General features: G+C 41.1%; 1 protein-coding gene across 1 annotated transcript in view; it reads left to right on the forward strand.

Moving 5' to 3' along the window:
• Positions 1 to 5,053: 5,053 nt before the first annotated feature.
• Positions 5,054 to 17,655, forward strand: part of filip1l (filamin A interacting protein 1-like) — a 60,044-nt gene continuing 47,442 nt past the window's right edge. Inside the window, exon 1 of the mRNA XM_079673112.1 lies at positions 5,054 to 5,510. The gene's annotated coding sequence lies outside the window, so the exon portion shown is untranslated. The remainder of the gene's footprint in view (positions 5,511 to 17,655) is intronic.

The raw sequence follows: 17,655 nt of genomic DNA on the forward strand, positions 1-17,655 counted from the left end.
ACAAATACATTAAAATTCAAGGACAGTGGTGGAAAGAGTACATTTAGTACTAAAGGACAAGACACGGCAGGCAGAACGGCCAAATGTATTCTAATGTACTGTAGGAGTTTATCTTACCTTATCTTTGTCTATGAAGAATTATCCTAAGTTCCATAAAAAGTTAGAATTAAAAATTAAGTATATCAATTGTTTATTATATGTTAGAAGCTGCATTTATGATACATTGGAATTCTATAGCAGAAGCTTGTGATTGTGATTTTCTTTATTAAGGTCATGCTGAGTAAGTTTCACAGACAGGCAGGCAGGTGTGCAGACAGACAGATGGACCCGGTACAAAATAGACGGATAGCCAACCAAAAGCGTGTCTATCTTTAAACTGAGCTGCCGGTGTCACACTCCAGGAAATGTAGAGGAGAGTGCTGAGTCGTAAATAGCTCTGTTTTTAAACGGCCCGCTCCCATAATGCCGAGGGGGGGAGGAAGAGGTCGAACAGCGTGTGTGCTGTGTGGGATAAACTTGTGCATTATGACACTCACTTGGCAACACGGAGTGGAAAACATTAAGATTGGTTTTACGTTGCAGCGACAAATCATTCCTCAATAAAAATCAGATTTAAAATGTATTTTCTCATCTTCGTCATACCGACCATTCCTCGCTGGTGTAAGTGTCTCTTTCTACCATGAGTGTGTGTTTGCAGGGAGGAAATGTACAGCGGGGGGTACAATGTAACGCTGCTGTCATTCAACACTTGTTGTGTCTTGAAAGCAGAAGTGAAGAAAGACAAGATACCTTTTTAAAAATGTACTATATCACCTTTTTTGTGTTCATTTCTATGTGTTTGTTTATCCATTTCTATAAGAGAGAGAGGGAGAGAATAACTACCAATGCAAAAAGTAAATGACCCCCAAACCCCACGTACAAACAGACTTCCAATGACATCCTCCCAGACATCATTAAGACCATCACACACTCTCAGCACACAGCATGTAACAAATCCACAGTCCTCTGAAAGTTCTCCTGTCCCTTAAAAGCCATTTACAGCTACTCAGACATGTAGCGTATTGGGCAGCAGGCAGAAGAAAGGGGTCGTAAAGGGACGGATAAAACAGCACCCTGGAGCCTTGGGATGTGAGACAGGGACAGTGTGGACAGAGACTGGTGTCCTGACTTACTGAGAGAATTATGGAACATGGGTTAGTTAGTGCCACTGATCGGAGATAGACAGAGAGCTGTTTGCCCCGGGAAACAAAAGAATGATGTCATTTAATACAGCTCAATACCAAGAGCTGGTGTTGGACTGATGAAAGTGTTGGTGCTCCAGGACACCTGCTGATTGGACCAACACTTTCAACTAAATTAATCTGGTGTAAATCCATTTTGGAGGGTCAAAGTATTTGAATTTAATTTACACAAAAAAGTCGAGGCATATAGCCTTCTAACTTCCATATGGAAGCCCAAAATGGCCGTGTTTCAATCATTTCAAGTCTTCTGTTTTCCTGTGATAGGAAGTAATTTTTCTTTGCTACACAACACCACAAGCTATTACGTCATAACATTTAAATAACCAATGTTTTTTTTCCCTCAGATAACAAGATATAGTGCAAGGGCTTTTATGAAACAATGTTTTTTTTTCTCTTGAAGTCAAAAATGAATTTGATCTCCTGTTTCAGTTAGCCAACATTACATAGTTTCCATATTTTAACAAACTATATGACTTAATATGGAAGTGAATGAAAAGAATGAGAGTGAAGTAACGGGATACGCACATGTGCACACATGTTTTTCCAAATTATAAAAACACACGCACACATGAGCCTCGGGCGATGAGAGGCGGCTTGTTGGACACTTCAGGGCCTGAACTCTCTGTCGTGCGTCTCTCAGAGCTGTCAGTGCGGTTAATTTTGTGATGTTTGTGATTAGTGACCAGTGTGAGGTTACAGCATTACTCAGATCAGCCTGGACCTAGCCCTGTGAAACGTCTGGACTCCAATACAATGAAATAAATGTGTGGTCAATCTCCCTTCTCTCAAAGCAATGTTCCCACTCACATTGTCCTGTTTGAATCCATTATGTTTCGGTTAATACATACTTGCAATTACATTACATTACATTACATTACATGACACTTGTTAGACGCTTTTATCCAAAGCGACTAACATACATTCAGTACTGTGGACAATCCCCACAGGAGCAACTTGGGGTGAAGTGTCTCAGGGACACAACGACATGCTGACTGCAGTGGGACTCGAACTTGCTATCCCCTGGTTCAGCGCACTATTCCCACTGAGCCACAGCCTCCCACATTTCACGTAGTCTTTTAAATGCTTGCCATAGCTGCTAATGAAATGTATCACCAAGGTGTAAACATTATCCAGAGGAATGCCAGCTATGCTCGTATATTATAAAAATACAAAGACATGGAATAGTTATCACCCAGAAAATGGTTGTAAAGCAGTATATTATACTTAAAAACAACCAACATCTGATTTCTCATTAAACACACAATATGTAATTTTCTGCCTCTAGGGGTCTCTAAATCAAAGCTATGGAGTTTTGAAGTGAAGGGAAGTCCTGTGGCATCATGGGAGTTCTTGTTTTCACCCAGTAGGATTACGTCAGTGTTCATTGTCCAGGAGATTTCAAACGGGGGATCAATAAAGTACTATCTCATCTTATCTTATCCACAGAGGTCTCCTCCTCTCTGAAAAAAATGTACGTGGTGATTCAAAAAGATTTCACATTGAAAGTAAGTAAGTAGCTTAGGACTCTTCCCCGCACTTCTTGTACCAGAAAAGTGCTCCTCCATTATTAATAATAATAATAATAATAATACATTTATTTTTTATAGCACCTTTCCTGGTGCTCAAAGACGCTTATTGTTCATTTTAGGAGCTCTAGTAATTGTCTTATATCTTTCCTGGAATCTCTTCTAATTATCAAAGGAAAGTGCACATCCAGCATTGACCTTGCATTGTAGCCTAGTGTACATGGTTAACTACTTGCTGTAATAGATATACAGGCTATAATCATGATAGAATAACAAGGATAGACAAATATGTGCCAAGAGTGAAGGTGTCAGGATAAAACCCAGCATACTCTCAGCTCTCAGCCTATTATTATCTCTTCCTAGTGTTTAGTTGCATACACACAGATATATTTAGATAGACATGTATATCTATAGTTTTGCAAACTCTTGTTCAAAAGGGGTTTCTGTTAAATTGTCTTTGTACTTAAAATTAGCAAAAATCCCAAATGTTTCTTGGTCATATATAACAACAAACTGAATTTGGTCATATATGACGCATCAAATGTTATATTTGTTGAGTTTAAAATGTGTAAAGGAGTGTTTGCTTAATGAACACACACACACATACACACACGCACGCACGCACACCCCCCGCTCTTAAGCAACAAAAAAAAACGTGTTGTTAGGGACATAGGAACTTTTCACACCGGGGTCGACCAAATGTGAATATAGGAGGAGATAGGAGTTGTAGCTTTAGCTTCTTGGTTTGGACTACAGAGACTAGTGTTGTTGATGTATGTGCCTGATTAGTACATTTACCAAATTGCCCCAAGTGATGTCAATTGAGTCATTAAGTCAGAGCCATAGACCCCAAGATTAAACATGAAACAATCTGGGGTAGTGGAGTGTGGAAGAAATGAGCTGTAGCAACTCATCTCTGCTGCATGCTAGATGCTCAAGGCTACATTACCAGCTAATAGCAAAACACATCTCAGAGGAAACTTTGAGATGCATTATGGGTGGTAGAGGCACCCGATTTTGACAGTGTCTCTGGTTGTGTTTTGTTTTAAACTGTCCATCGCGATGTTGACAATGACCCCACGCTAAATTGTTATAGTACTCTTTTTTATATCAAGAAAAATCCATGAAGACCAAGAACATAACCTTGATGCATCCCTTAGAAAATCACATGAATCATGTTAGCTGGTTTATTACGTTTTTCAATCTCTGCTCTTTCTCACTATCTGCATCTTCCCGCTTCTTATGGGTGTTTACTCTTTTAGTTAAATCAACCATATTGTGCCTCCATCAGCCAATCATGTTGCTGCTGTCAAACTCTGCTCCTGTCAGCTGTCATTCATCGTCATTCGTCACGTCCTCCTTAACCCTATTCACCTTCTCTGATCACTACACACTGCCCATGTTGGGCTCACCAGAAGTCCTCATCACATCCAGATCTTCAGCATTCTTTTCTTCTCAGTACCACCATCACACATGTCTACTCTCCATTTCATAGGGGGGTTTGATAGTGGGGGTTTACCTATTCTACTCACAACTTCACGACCCTCTTGAAATTTGACGTCACGATGGGGTGTAATCGTCTAAGTCTATTCCCAGATCTCATACATTCTCACAAATATATAAATACTCACTCAGTATCTTCTGATTTAAATAATATATTATTTGACGTAAAATCACAACGTTTTAGTGCCATTTTTCATTATGTTTCCTCACTGACGACGATACTAAATATCCAAATTCCTGTCCAAATATTGCCACCCCACCCCCGACTCCCTCTCTCTTCCTCTCAGGGACAGTACCGGACTCCTCGGGGCTCAGTCTTCTGTCAAGGGCCATATGGTTCCGTCACAGCTCTGTGTGTGCTGACGTCCAAGTGTGTGTGTGTGTGTGTGTGTGTGTGTGTGTGTGTGTGTGTGTGTGTGTGTGTGTTTGTGTGTGTATGTGTATGTGTGTGTGTGTGTGTGTGTGTGTGTGTGTGTGTGTGTGTGTCTGTTTGTGTGTGTGTGTGTGTGTGTGTGTGTGTATGTGTATGTGTGTGTGTGTGTGTGTGTGTGTGTGTTTGTGTGTGTGTGTCTGTTTGTGTGTGTGTGTGTGTGTGTGTGTGTGTGTGTGTGTGTGTGTGTGTGTGTGTGTGTGTGTGTGTGTGTGTGTGTGTGTGTGTGTGTGTGTGTGTGTGTGTGTGTGTGTGTGTGTGTGTGTGTGTGTGCTGGAGAGGGAGGGCAGCAGTGGCTCAAGGTGTCAGAAGGGAGGGTGGTTTAAATTTAACTGCAAGCAGGGCTGATATCTGCATGGCAGGTCGTGTCTCCCTGCGCTCTCTTTCTCACACATACACAAACACACACACACACACACACACAGACACACACAGACACACACACACACACACACACACACACACACACACACACACACACACACACACACACACACACACACACACACACACACACAGTCTGTCGTCACGGTCCCCAGCCTCACACACATACACACACACACAAAGCAGCTCGATCATTCAGTCAGGACACGCTCCTTTCCCTCCTCTTCTTCTCTCATACCTCATCAGACCACCTGGATTGTACCAAAGGGCCAGCAGAGGACGCGCCGCAGGAGAGGAAAGCGTTTTGGGAGCAGAGCAAACATTCTCACTCAGGATAACGCTTCATCTGAGCCGGCAGGCTGAAGGCACGGCCAGTGGCACTGCAGAGGCACAGCAGCACAGTGGGCTAAAGCGTCGCTGTGAGAGGTAAGACTGGAGCTGGGCAGCGAGAGGTTGTGTGTGACAGAGGATGTGTGTGTGTGTGTATGCCCTGACAAACGCCTATATTCATCTCTTTCAGTTTGAGGGAAATATGCAAATGCAAAAAGGTTCCTTTCTATGTGTTGAGGGTTAGTCAGCACTATGAGTGTCACCCACAAATCTATCTTGAATGCTAATTTATATGTGCTATATGTTTGGAAATATTATAAGCCAGGGGTTATAAATTACACATGCTTTTCATTACTAATGTTTTTTAAAACTTTTCTGGATTTTATACAATTCTGTTTTTCTGCAGCCTACTATCAACAATTGCTGCATTGAAATGTCTAATTTAAGTTGATAGACTATAGGCTCTACATGAGCGGAAAGTAATCTGCATTGTGGCAGCTTTTCTGCAAGATTGCTGCTAATCAGACAGATATAGAGATTAGATGCTAGAACAAAGACTATAGGAGGCTCTGGGGGTCACAGGGAATGTCTGCTGATCCTAATCTAACTGGAGTGAATTTGCTTTAATTGGGTTTCATTTATTTGTCAGGGAGACAGAAGACCTAATCAACACGGTCATTTGGTCTCACATGACGCTGTGTATTGTTTTTGAAAAACATGCATTTGAGCTCAAAGTCAAACTTTGCAGACTTACAGTAAATCACCTACGCTTCTCAATAGAATCTGCTGACCGGGGTTAAACATGATACGGCCCTGGTGGCAGTAACGGACCCCGTGGTCAAACTGCCCACCACTTCAAAGCTAAGGGGATAATTCATGCGCTCCTGTGCAGTGATACTGTCTTGAGTGGACCTGGTGTTGCACGACGGGTAGTATTGGTTGCAGCCAGGGAATTTCCAAAGGGCAGCGTGTCCATGAGCAGCAGTGTCATACAGTTCCTACAGGCAGGGAGGGAGGAGGTCAAGTTACCAGGCCTCAGTTTGGCAACATGCTAACGGGGGTGTAACAGTAAAATGTCAGGCCAATGAAGCATTTTTACTTGACTTTAATTGTAAAACTCAGACAGTATTCATTTCCATTTTTCCAAAGATATAATTACACGCTCCGACAGGAAGTGCTGCGCTGACATTAATGATGTGTTGGTATGTAGTAGTCAGCAAAGTAAAAAAGAGATGTTACCAAGAAAAAGGATTAGCACAGCTCCCACCTATCATCGGCATGCAGCAAGGTTTGCAGCTACTCACAGGTTATGAATAAATGGAGCTTACAGTGGCATTAATAGGGACATAGAGCTGCCATTTGCTACCTTTTCTACTGACATTTACTAGACGACAATAAACATTAAAGGAACCAACAGGTGTTTTAGCATTCCTCCCACAAACCTCCCTCTTGTGAGTAAATATTTGGGCTGACAGAAGGTCCCCCAGCACGCTCCAGATGCAGCTTTAAAAGGCTTGGGGTTTGGCATGCGACTACAAGTGACAGGTTAATTTGTTTAAGTACGTACGATAGCGGGGCGGGGGGGCGCAGCCTTCTGGTGAGGCTAATCTGCCGTAAACCAACAACAAGGCAGCTGACCAACGGATTGATCAGCAAGTTTAAGGGGAATGGCCTAGGGTCATATGAGTTGAAGTACTTTGTATGCATTCATCAGGGCTGCCCAAAGTTGGACCATGAGGGTGGATTTGGCTTACTAGATGTTTAAGCAGGTCAATACATTTCAATAATAATTCAAATAAATAAATAATATAAGTTGCTTTAAGGGAAATTGGTATCTGATTGCCATTTTGTATCTTAACAATACAATAAGACACAATACTGTATATGTTTTATTTTAGCTCATTGAACCCCTTTTAGATTGAGTCTTGGGCACCACTGGTCTATATGGCCATAACAATAGTGGGTAAACATGGCGGGAATGCACAACATCTCCAATTATTATTGTCACACAATTATTTTTGGTTGAGCAAATCTGACGAATAGCATGCGATGTTAGACATTGCATAGCATAAAAACAATGCATTATATGAAATATCTTTAGATTATCTGCAACAGAACACCTTGCTGCAAAGTCCTTTTCGTTTCTTTCAGAGTGATTGACAGTTTGAGGGTAGTGGGGCAGGGATCATTAGACGAGACACGGTTTAATAAACCTCGTGGCACCTTGAGCATCACCAGCTGTAGATTGGATTAGAAGGTCTGGCTGTGAGGCTTTATTAAATGTGTTTGATTCATCAATGGGGAGAGCTCAGCGGTGTGTGTGTGTGTGTGTGTGTGTTTTTGTGTATTACTTGTAAGTAAATCATTGAAAAGGACTACAAAGAACTGAATTTAGAGGGGAACGTTGCACATAGGTAATGCTTTGAATTTGGATGAACAGAACCTTCTCACAGTTCCTTGTTCTCACATTGAAATCATATCAGCCAGAGACATGCTTCACAACAGATAAACGTCACATGATATCAGGGGACGCTTGGTGAGAAGTTCATGGGTCGTAACTGTCATTCTGCGGTGGCTGCTCGTAATAACCAAAGGCCTGCTGAAGTGTCCTTGAGCACACATTAAAGCTCCGTGCCGGGGTGCCAAGGGAAAAGTCCACAGGAATAAATAAAGTGTCATGTTACATATTTGGATCAGGGTAAAGTGAAACTTGAATCAGGGTAATCAGAATTCCCGATTGGTCTTTCCCTGGGCTAGTGTGATCAGTGGTTGAGGTAACCCATGACAGATTAATACATTTATATATATATTTTTAAATGTCTACATTTCTATTCAGCTGTAGAAGGACAGAAAAATATAGAGGAAGACTTTAAAGGACATATGCCTGCTTAGTTTTGGTCCAACATAAAAGAGAGACTTTCAATTATCTATCATTGGTACATTATAGAAATTACTTTGAATTACAAATGCATTTACAATCTTCTACTGTCTATTGTATCTTCTTAAATGGTGAGTTTGTAGTTCTTATAGGCAAATGGAGGCTGATGTCAGCATAACTGGGTCCTAAGTTTTGGTTGTTAAATTAAAAAAAAGTTGCCAATGTATAAGATTTTCTCTTTTGCATTTCAAGAATAAAGTCTAAATGTTGAAAATTAAATCAAAATGTTTTAAATAAACACTTACACTGAAACTAGTAGTGTTCGCGCATATACAGACCTCTTTTGTTGACATTGTGATGAGAGCATTGATGTGTTGAGTGAATGGTTTTGAAGAGTTAAAGCAAATGTATATGTACAGTACAATTTATGAAAGAATAGAAATGTCTCATGATGCGCATTCTGCTTCAAAACAAGCAAAAGTTGTGTCTTCATTGTGATGTTTTTGCCAAGAAGTCATTGAGCAATGATGCGTTGTGGGGTCGATCAGTCCAGCATGTTGACTGAGGGCAACATGGCGTTTGGCTGAGGGACCACTGACTTGTTTCAGTACTAGGATCCTGTTTCTCTCACAGAATACCATGCGCTCGCAGCTCTGGGAAAACAGCACTATATATACCAGGAGAGTGGGGCAATGTTGTCCCACATTAGTCTCTTTTATGTCTCACAGCTTGATCCGCAGCCTACTGCTGTCAAGTGAAGTCAAAATAAGTCTGTGGAAATCCGTTTGTACAGCGGGGTGGGCTTTGAAAGATCAGCTGGAGGGTGCTTTCGCAGAACGTGCTCCCATGAGAGCAAGTGAAGACAAGCATACGAGTATGAGAGGCATATGACTATATAAAGGGAAAAGTCTGTATTAGGAAGAAGCTCTGGTAGCAGCAGGAAGACTCTCATTTAGCCAATTAGTCTGTCTGTTCCCATAGAAAGAGATATGTCCTGCCTCTTCCACATGATCCATCTATGTCTGTTTTTCGTGAAGCAGGAAATACACTTTTTGTTTATAAATAAGGTTCGGGGGGGAAATATCTTTGGAGGAATAGATGGCTATTCAAGAAAGGTGAGACTTTATACTGTCAAAAAGTAACAACTGCAAAACGTTGCTAAACAAGAGTGGTGTTTTTGAATGTTTTGAATGGTTTTACCCACGAGACGGCTGTTCCTGGATAACTATTGTTCACAAAATGACAACTTGAAATTGAATTGTAGACAATTTGGTTTTCAAAGCATGCAAGGAGATGCTGCTGACTCGAAATTTGAAATAATTTGCATACAAAAATTCAGCATCATTTTTCATAAGAAATCAGACAAACAGTTTTAATGACATTGCATTTAAAAAAATATATATATATAACCGCATACAATTTCTTGAATATATATGTGGCGTCTTCACGTCACGTCAGCTCAAATGCTTCAGTCAAGATGTGGACAGAATTCCATCTTCTTTATGTTGCATTTTATTGCTGACACTTTACTTGAGCAAAGTGTCTTCCCCATGTGCATCACTGTAAACACAGCTTAACTCCAGGCGCATGAATAATTCACACACATATCTTATAGCCGTTTGCTGCAGCAGACACCGCTCACTATTTACAGGGAGGCATGTGGCGCAGTGGACTAGCGCGTTGGTGTTCGGATCAGGGGGTCACAGGTTCAAACCCCACTGCAGTAAGCATGTTGTTGTGTCCCTGAGATACTTCACCCCAAATTGCTCCTGTGGGGAGTGCCCACAGTATTGAGCATGTAAGTCGCTTTGGATAAAAGTGTCTAACATGTAATGTATAGAAGGGAAAAAGTGAGTAATGCCAGTCAGTACCCCATGGAGCATTAGGGATGGATGGCTGGAATACAAAAGAAGAATAGCTGCAATAACAACAAACACATTGAATGTGCTTTAAAGTTGACTCCTGCCGAGTAAAATACATCAACCGGCTCATAAAAGACAGCTCCAACAATTTCTGGTTACATACAAATTCTAAATCAATCGCCACCAAAAATATGCTGTGAACAAACAAAACAGGTAGAGGGCTGGTGAATTCAGTCCAACACAAATGAAATGCAGATGGAAGAATAAGTAAGATTGACTACAATGTTTCTGAATGTGCTAACAGTCAAGGTATGTCTTTTCATTTCCTGAATGCTATCAATTTACGTCATCCACATTGTTTGGATTTGCCAGTGCGTCACCACCTTTACTTTATTTAGTGTCTATGTTAAATATACAACAAGGGCCCACTCAAACGTCAGCTGGTTGATGGGGCCAATGCTTTCCATGATGCAGCAGAAATGGTCAGGGCCAAGTGGAAAGAAATAATTCAGGACCTTATGATTTAAAAAAAAGGCTATTCAAGTGCAGTACTGGGAAGTTGGTGAAGTGGAGTGTAGGTGTCCTGGTGAAAGTCAATGGTAAAAAAGTATGTTTGGGCTCGATGGCATTACGTGATGGCCCCAAAGTCGATATTCCACTATTTGTCCACCATGTCAAGTAGGGGGCTACCATGGCTCTGTTGAAAGGTAACACAATCTGCTCACCGGCATCTCTAAAGCTCACTTATTAACACTTGGTTTTATCTGTCAGATTATTCTTGGCTGGATCTGTAACATCCCGAGATTGTAACTATGACCTCATGATAGGCAACCGGCAGGGTATCTACAGATCGTTTTTATTTATGGATGTCACCAATGAGATACAACATATAATCAGTGAGCTTAAGAGGTGCTAGTAGGTGGATTAGGCTCCTTTGGATAGAGCCATGCTAGCTGTTTCTAGTATGTATACTAGGCTAGGCTAACCGGCTGCTAGCTCTGGCATTATATTCTCTTCAAGAAAGTGAATATTTAAAAAATGTCAAACTTATACTCATCTGCTTGGCACACTGGATGATGTAAGCGACTACTGAACACACTAAAACGTCGCAAAACCTGCACCTAAGAAAAAGTGACTTGTTCTGCATGAGTGCATCTTAGCGTAGCTAGCTTTGTAGCCATACATTATGTAAAACAACTCCCTACCTACAGAGCTGTGTATCATGCAGGCCTCAATGTGAACCAGCTCACATCTCGCTGCTATTTCTGCATTGAATTTCCACCAGGGACTTGGCGTTGGTTGTGAAATTCTTGGCATATGTAACATGATTGGATATAGCGACACAGGTGGCAGCCTGGCTCTAAATATGCACCGGAGAAAAAAATAAAACAAGGGACCTCGCTGCGAACACTCTTTGAGCATTAGCACCCATTGTTGCCCCTCTATGTGTTTACTGTTGCTATAGAAGCGGACCCAGCTGAGATGAGGGAGCTTAGCATTGCGATGTAAATTTTGCGTTTGCTAAATGAGAGGGTCAATTATCAGGCTATTTTCTGATGACCCACTAACATTTCCCCTGCTCCCTCTTATTTAGGAGACATGCTAAGGGCAACAAGAACAGGAGGGAAGGAAGGGAATGTTACAGTGGGGAGAAATGTCACCCTGTGACACCTAGTTCACTCGCTTTACCCCGAAAAGACCTTTGAATTGTCCTAAATGGGCGTGATTTGCTCAGACTGGGGTTGAGTTTGAGTGCTGCTGGGATGAGGCCCTTCACAGCCCATGGTGTCGGTGAGGATGGAGGTGGGTGCATTAAACCCACCTGCCAAGATGACTCATATGCAGTGCAGGGGGCCAGAGCCACAATAGTGCTTCAGAGTGTGGTGTCCAAGTTGTGAAGGATACATCCTGAGAGTATAGTGCTTTTTAATTCATATAACCTTGAATCCTCCCTAAGCTGTTTTCATCATTCTACCTGCGTCGAGAGTTTGCAGAGCCCTTGTTCTATACAAAAATGTGACCATACTCTGCAATGATGACTCATACTGTAACAATGCACTGATACTCGACTGAAGAACAGTCGAATGGTGACTGAAATACAATGACTTTACTTCAAGAAAAACATCACTCTGAGAGATGTTGTTTTCCTGCTTGGAGGCAGCATAGCAGCTGAGTATTAACAAAGCTAGAGAACTGCAATATAATCCTGGATTTGCGATTTGGTATGAAGCGATGCACGATGCATGATACGCTGCTGGACTCCCACTGTCTTGATAGATTAGTTAGTTTGTGTTAACAAAAGTCAGACAATAACACAAACAAACTAACTGATAGAGGCAACTGTCGACCACTAACTCACATAACTAAAATGTTTCTTACTGAATGCCAATTAGGCTTTACTTAAAATAAATATAAGAGCAACGTGTCACATGACATCGACGTCTAAGATTTGAATGGACTTAAAATCACTGACCGACTCAGGTAATCACCTCACCGTGAGAGATTCATACACTGCCAGATAATGCGATCCCATAGCAGGGACGCACAGTAATTGCTTATTATAAACACATCACCTCTGCCTGTTAGTAAAGTCGATACAGTCCCCATCATTGATTTGCTGTTTTTTCATTATCTTGGCACTAAATAGCACAATATAATAAAGTCGATAAAGTCACATTTCAGCTTCGACAAATGACTAATCAAACATTGAAGGACAAATGAGCAGCAGACAGTACAGACCCTCAGTGGGACGTGGTCCAATACCACCAGGCAATGTCTCCGCCTCGCTTCTACTGGCCAGGGGATTGGATGACCCCTAATTTTAGCCCGGGGTTTGTCGGCCGCTGGACAGATTAGATTACAAGCAAATAGGCGGTGATGCCACGGTAATTAGTTGGGGAGAAAATAAGGAATATATATATTTTTTATTTTGATATACTTTATTAATCCCTGTGGGGAAATTGTTTCTCTGCATTTGACCCATCCTAGTGTTAGGAGCAGTGGGCTGCCATTATGTACGGCGCCCGGGGAGCAGTGTAGGGAACGGTGCCTTGCTCAGGGACACCTCGGTAGCACTTGGTCTTGCTGGGACTTGAACTGTTGACCTTCCAGTTGCCAAGCCAAGTCCCTATCGACTTCGCCACCACCGCCCTATATCATGATATATTAGCCGTGATATTTGATGTCCTGAAAGTCAGAGTCCTAAAGCCATGGTGATCATTAACTGAACTCAAGTCCAGACATATAAACATAGAGGAGGAAAGTAAGTGCATCTGCTTACACTCTACTAACTGCCAATCTAAAAACATCATATATATGAGTGTGTATATATATATATATACAGTATACATATAATGAGCACGTTCATGACATATGCTCATGACTTGTGTGTATATATATATATATATATGTAAATCATGTCGTTTCAATAGCTGTTGAGACATGATTTCAGTGGATGTATACAAGGTGGAGTCACCCAATGATTAGTGGACTACAGTTTGGAAGCCTCTTGTTTGTCATTTTGGTTAAAGTTGTACGAAAAGAAACCCTGACAACGCCCAAACCGGACAGCATCGTGGTGGAGACATGTCAATCCCAAAGTAGCCACACCCTCAAGTGTACCCTGCTTTTTATCGTCCATTTCACTCTAAATGGGACCGTAATTTCAGCCTGCTGATGGCTCTAAAGAAAAAACACCAGAGGGTCAACAAAGTAAGTCGGCTTCATCCTCTGGGAATCCTGAAGATCTGTTAAATATGTCGTGGCAATCCATCCTAAATGTGTTGAGATATTTCAGACTGTTATCGTCATCTCTAGCTAAAGTGGTTATTAAGGGTGGACATTTTTACTTTATATGCATGTACGGTTTCATCATTTTCTATTTGAAAAATGAATTGTTAAATGGATTCTAGTTATCAAAGCCAAAATTCAAAAGTGATGCAAAAACTGTAACTTTGATATAATACAATACTACACGAAAAATGACTGAGACTTCCAGGTTCATCTGTGAGTGAGAGGCAGTATGAGTGACAGCATGTAGACCTGATGGATGCTGAGACCCTGTAATATTCGACTGTCAATCCTCTGTCACTCCGCAGATGGATGGGTAGAGCGGGAATGCACCGGTGAATGTGTGCATGCATGCTGATGCATTCACATTGCTTATTTCTGTATCTGAAGTATAGAGTATGAGAGGAAAACATGAAGAGGATTTTATTTTAGGTCTCACTTTTTGAGAAGAAAAAGGGACATTTTATTATTAGGCTTAATTTGTACTTTATTCTCAACATTTAGACTTTCTACTTTATTCTAGAAATTGTATTGCAACTTTATTTTCAACATTTCATCTTTTGAAATACATCTTTCTGCTCTGATTCATTTAGCTTGTGCCTGGCCATAATACACAAATGTTGAGTTTATTCTTGAAACATTTGTTTCCCCCCCCTGCAGAGTACATACAGTAAGTACAGTATAAGCAGAGGTGAGAAGTAGTGGAGTAAAAATACTTCATTACTGTACTTAATTACATTTTTCTGGTATCAGTACTCAACTACTTATTTTTCTGACGACTTTTTACTTTCTACTTCTTACATTTTCAAAACAGGCTTTAGATTTAATATGTGTTTGGTGGCGTGATCATTATTCTTTAGAGTCATTGCGTGCCTATTGATTTGAACACGATCCGTGTATCCATCATTTCCTGGTCTTCTCTAAAGAAGAGGGACCAATGAAAACGTTGTCATGTTGCCGTTGTTCAGCATGGAAACATTCATTAGCTAACAATGACATTATTGTTCTATTAATATAAAGGGAGGTCAGGTACTCTTTAAAACAGCTGCTAGTTATGGGTACTTTTTACTTAAGTACATTTCAAAGCCTCGTTACTTTTACTTGAGTTAATAAGTTTAGTCAGTACTTCTACTTTTACCAGAGTATTTTTAAACACAAGTATCTGTACTTCTACTGGAGTAAAGGGAGTGTGTACTTTTGCCATCTCTGAGTATAAGTAACATATAGCTTTTCGTGACAGTCGGTTAGTAAAAGGCCAGAGGGAAGCTGAACTAGTAGATCAATTTTTTTCCATACGTGGTGGTGAAACAGTTAGTACGTTTACGTGACTTCTAAGATCACATAGTGCAGATGCAGTTACTGTGACAGCCTGCTGACTACCTCACTCTAATATGTGAGAGTCCTCTCAACGTTAAAACAGTTTCTTTTTATCCCAACCAGTGACTGGGTCATTATTCCTGTACACTAGCTGTTTCCTGGTCAATTATCTTTGTCTAAATCAATTGATCTCTCTCAAAATAAACAAACAATATAGTGGCAGAATCAGACCGAAAGCATCTTAGGCATTTGATGACACAAGCTGTCTGCAGGCTGCTAATACAATGATCCATTTAACGTAGAGTAAACTAAACCATAGCAGATTGCAGGAGCAACAAACACCACACCTTTTGGAAGACTTGCCCCTCTAAGAACTCTGCTAAATGGGAAAATACATACAAAAATGCCCAACTACAAAACACACTTTTTACTTATCTTCTTCAACTTCATCCTTTGTTCGGCTAAACTGTTCCCCAGTTAAATCTGATTGAATTAGATGTGGTTGTGTTTTACACTTTCAGGCCTCTGCACTGTGCTTCCTCTAACTAGTTTGGTGAAGTGGAATCAGAACTAGCCTCAAAATGTTAATATGATAACTAAATAAATATGCCATGGCTGCATCACCAAGTACACAATCTCCAAAAGGCCATTTCGAAAACTAAAAAAGTGCTGCCCTCTGCTGGCTGAACAGAGTCTGTATATTCTCTGAACAATAATTCAAAATAAGGCAATGTTAAAATTGGGAGCTGAATTTAAAACGCACTCGGGAAGATAACATAAATACTGTCGTGGGCTGAATAAAGGACAGGAATTTAAACATGTGACTAGTGAAGAAAAATGCCATATATGGAAGCAGCCATGTGTGTCACGCTTTGTAATCAACATTTTTTGGATCTGACTGTGATTTTTTCTCTGGGTGTGTATTTGCGTGGGATGCAGGGGATCACAGTGTGAGGATGTTAGGGCTTGTACCGGAGGCCATTTGTCTTTCTCCCTGGTCTCCCATGTGGTGGCAGATCATTCCAGATATTCACACCTCCAGACCATCGGATCTGTCTGGAGCTGCTCTGTCACACAGGACACTTCAGAGGGGGTCGGAAGGGATCAAGTTTTAAAGCATGGAGAAGATCTGGAATCTTTTTAAAATGTCACCTAATACATTCTTGTCCATTTCATTTTGAGTGGGAACACTTTTCGCAGCTCTGGTGGCATTTTATGCGAATTGAATGCACATGAGTGTTTTAATATAAAAAGGGAATATCTGCAATGAATGCTATCAAAAAGATGCGCTGTATTTTTTAGTTCAGTGCATTCAAACATGAAGTTGGTAGTGGTTCCCGAGTGTTTGTTCCCACATGGGGCGGTTCAGCTTTATCAGCTAATGCTCAATATGTTCACCAGCTAGTTGCCCACTGTGGTTCAGTTATAGGTCATGCCATATCTGCTATTACTACTGTTATGTGTATGATATTACTATCCCGCAGCATTTCCTGGCCAACTCCCACCCCATCAGTCCTCAAAGCTTCTCTTTCTCGTAATCACCTGCTCTAGAGAAGACACGGTTACAGTCTGATGACACGAAAGGAGCAACTGCCAATGCATGGAAGCCGATACAGGATATTAAATATATTGGGCGTGTTTAGAAAGTGTTCTGAGGCCGACATGGGAGCCCATCAGGGTTAAACATAGAGTCAGAGAGCAACAGCGTGAGAACGAGGCTCACTCTGCGTGCGTCATGTTTTGCTGATGTTTGAATCCAAACTGAATTACTGGCCCCATTAAAAAGTCATTTGGTCCCGGTTATGGTTGAGAGGTCGCTGAACTTCTGTACTGCTGTGTGTTTTTGTTTTCACCAGCTTGACCTTGTTAAATGTGAAGACCTTGGCACGAGGTAGATCACTAATATACAGTGAAGGGAGGCCTACACAATTACAGATGTTACACACAGTCCAACACAGCGCTTGGAGCCAGCCGTGAGATCACGAGAAAAACATTCTCATTGGCAAAACTGTTGGACAAAACTAGACAAACAGAATGTGTGTGTGTGAGTGTGTACATTCTGTACAGCAAGTGAGATTAACAGCATGTATGCTTGGCAACGTTTCAACAGACTTGGCTCTCCTCTCAGACTGAGAACTCCTTCAAATGTAAACCTGGCAGAGGAAGCATCAATGCTGTGTCTCTCCTCCTTTATTCCACTCTCCTGACTGTCACCAGCTTTATGTCATGAAACTTGAACGTGATGAGAGATAACAAACAGATCCCGCTGTTTATTTTCCCCCCTCGACGTTTATCTGAGATTTAAAAATGTACTCGTTTTTGTTTCACAGTGACATTTCATAAAATGTTTAAATTATCTCAAGCCAAGACAGTTTAATTTACATAGCTGACGATT

Source organism: Notothenia rossii (genome assembly GCF_949606895.1).
Source record: "Notothenia rossii genome assembly, chromosome: 3".
Classification (NCBI taxonomy): Eukaryota; Metazoa; Chordata; class Actinopteri; order Perciformes; family Nototheniidae; genus Notothenia; species Notothenia rossii.